Raw genomic sequence first — 2,972 nt, 5'->3', positions numbered from 1 at the left:
GTGTCAATTAGAGGTGCTTACAAACAGCTAAAATGAAATTATCCATTAAATGATAATACCAGCAAAATGAGATGATAGTAGTCCGCTTTACAAAGACATCAACCGTGATGCATATATCATACAGCATAAAGTGAATAGTGCCTCCAATACAAAAGTGAATGCAATAAACTGGTGATTAGACAATCCCTTCGTGCTCCTTGTCATCTCCACTTTCCACTCCCAATAGAAAAACTCTCACCTTACGTTATAAAGGTCTGAAAAAGCCACTTCCCTTTTCAATCTCAGGCGGGAAGATACCAGGTGTTTCCACAGTGAAAAAGATTTCCTCTTTCTTTCTCCAGTATAAGGACATACTTCTCCAGTGGTGGAATCGCTCCCCAGCAGTATCAATTAAATTTCCGCAGATGGAGACAAAAGAGGGACACTCCCAGGGGCGTAACTAGAAATCACAGTGCCCCATAGCAAACTTTTGTATGGGGCCCTGTGATTTCTAGTTATGCCCCTTGCAGAGCCCACCTGATATACCAAACAGCCCACCTGAGAGGGATCCTGCAGATCCCGCCATAGACTCTCTATGGCGGGCTCTGCAGGGCCTCTGGCGGGCTGCAAACCTCTTACCTGTCAGCGTGGTCCGCCTCCGTGGTCGCCGGGCCCCGCCTCCTCTTCCGTCCCCAGGCCCCGCCTTCTCTTTCATCGTCGGGCCCTGTCTTCTACTCCTTAGATAGGCCCCGCCTCCTCTTATGTTGCCGGGCCGGGCTCCGCCTCCTCCACTGCAAATGGGTCCAGCCTCTTCTGCAGAAGCTGCTAGCTGTCACTGACACAGCTCAGTGCCCGGGCCCCATAATGCTTTATTTGTACTCAAAAGTCCTACCTGATATCTGGCACCCTGAATTCTATGAATTTGTCATAAACCAATTACTTAAAAACATATATTTTCTTCTTAACAATAGAGAGAGAATATACAGTATATGGGCTTACAGTAAAATAGGCAAAAATATTTAAAAAAAATATTACAAATAATAATATAAGTGGGTCTATATATAATAATTACATTTTCAAGTTTTGGATAGAGAGGGGAAGGGTTAGAAATGTTATCAGGTTTAAGATGATATCTGTCATGGATTTCCCTTCACCTCCTGTTATAAATCTCTCCAGTGGGGACATGGAATGAAAGCTTCAGGGCTGTAATGCTGATCCTTGCCTGCCTGGGGCTTTGTTCACGTGAAAAAAGCTTTCGCCCATCAAAGTCTGGAACATTTTGAACTCCCATCCCACATAGTTAGAAGTCGATTGCTCACTGGATACTGAAGCCAGGATTCAGGATAACAACCCTGGAAGACATGAGTATGGAATTGGGTTTCCTTTTTATTTAACAGTTTAATCATTTATTTTCTATACAAATGTTTGCAGGTTTATTATATGATCTACCACAAAACTTATATTTTAAATAAATAATTTTTTCTTATGCTCATCAGCTTCATCTAATGGCCATAATGGGGAATATCTCTAATATTACATTTGGCTTGAAGAAATATAACTAAAGGATCAATTCACCAAGCAGCCGAAGGATCCTTCGGCTAGCTTCGGCCCCAGGACCCCTTCGGTTCAGTAGAACCGAAGGGCTGCTGTACGGGCTATTCACTATAGCCTGTACAGCTCCCGAACTTGGCCGAGCGGCTCAGTCGAGCCAAAGGCATCTGCCTCGGCACGGCTGAGATGCGTCAGAACAGAAAAAAAAAAAATGGCGATAGGAATGCATTGCTACATTCCTATTGGCTATTTCAATTTGCAATAGCCAATAGCAAACTAGCTATTATACCCGCCCTCTGCTGCTGTCAATCAGTAGTGGGGACCTGATGGAGAATTGCAGCAGAGGGCGGGTGCAATGCTAGTTTGCTATTGGCTCCGTGTCAGAATAAAGAAAAAAAAAGAAAAAGCAGTGTTACTCTCCTTGGCGGCTGGGAGCGGGAGACTCCCGGAGCGCCCGGGAGAGTTTTTTCTTTTTTTTTGACGGGAGCAGAACCGCCGGCCAATAGAAAACTGTTGGGCGGAGCTAGCTGTCATTGCTAGCTCCGAACAATAGTTTTCTATCCATTTCTTTCTACTTTTTAAACTATTTTTCTGTTCTGCTCGGCCCCCCAGAGGGACTGAGCAGAACAGCCGAGCCGAATGCCACTTAGCGGCATTCGGCTATTCACTCACTGCTGTTCGGCATCTATAATAATACACCGAACAGCAGTGAGTAGCCTGCCGGAGGTTTGGCTTAGCCGATCCAAATGTTGGCCGACCCAAAGCCACCCGATGTACGGCTGATTTCAGCCGATATACGGCTGAAATCAGCCGTACCAGCCTGAAGTGAATAGCCGAACGGCGTTCGGCTCACTTCGCTTTAGGTCGGTCATTCACTCGGCTGCCTACTGCAGCTTAGTGAATAGACCCCTAAGAATGCTATGTTTTGCTTCTATTCATACAGAACAAATGTTCACCGAGTATCGCAGATCGAAGGGCTCTGCAAATTGTTTATATATACACCCCTTAGAGATCCTTTTTAGTTTAAGTTTAATCTTTAAAAAATTTAAAAGAAAAACCTCACACTAACTTATCAAACAAAAAAACACACACTGGCAATTCCATCTCAAATATTCACTGCAACACATTAACACATCATGGTTTATATTTTCTTTCTTTTTTCATTTAATTATGGTTAAAGAATGAATATCATAATTATTTGAAATTATTATAATTAGCTTTGTAATTATGCTATAAAAAATATTTCCATTTATATCTGTACAGAGACAGTGACCTAAAATGGCATTTTTACATAATGCAAGTAAAAGATTAAAAGGCCTCTGAATATCTGTTTTAAATATCTGGATTTGTGCTGCTACCAGCCAGCTCAATTTGCCAAAGAGAACAGAAAACTGCAGCTACCCAGTCATATTAAAGCCCAACTCTAGCTAAAATCCTTTTTT

Source organism: Nanorana parkeri, unplaced genomic scaffold (genome assembly GCF_000935625.1).
Source record: "Nanorana parkeri isolate BGI_ZX_2015 unplaced genomic scaffold, ASM93562v1 scaffold649, whole genome shotgun sequence".
NCBI lineage: Eukaryota > Metazoa > Chordata > Amphibia > Anura > Dicroglossidae > Nanorana > Nanorana parkeri.
The sequence above is the reverse complement of the archived record's forward strand: the minus strand, read 5'-3'. Positions refer to the sequence as shown.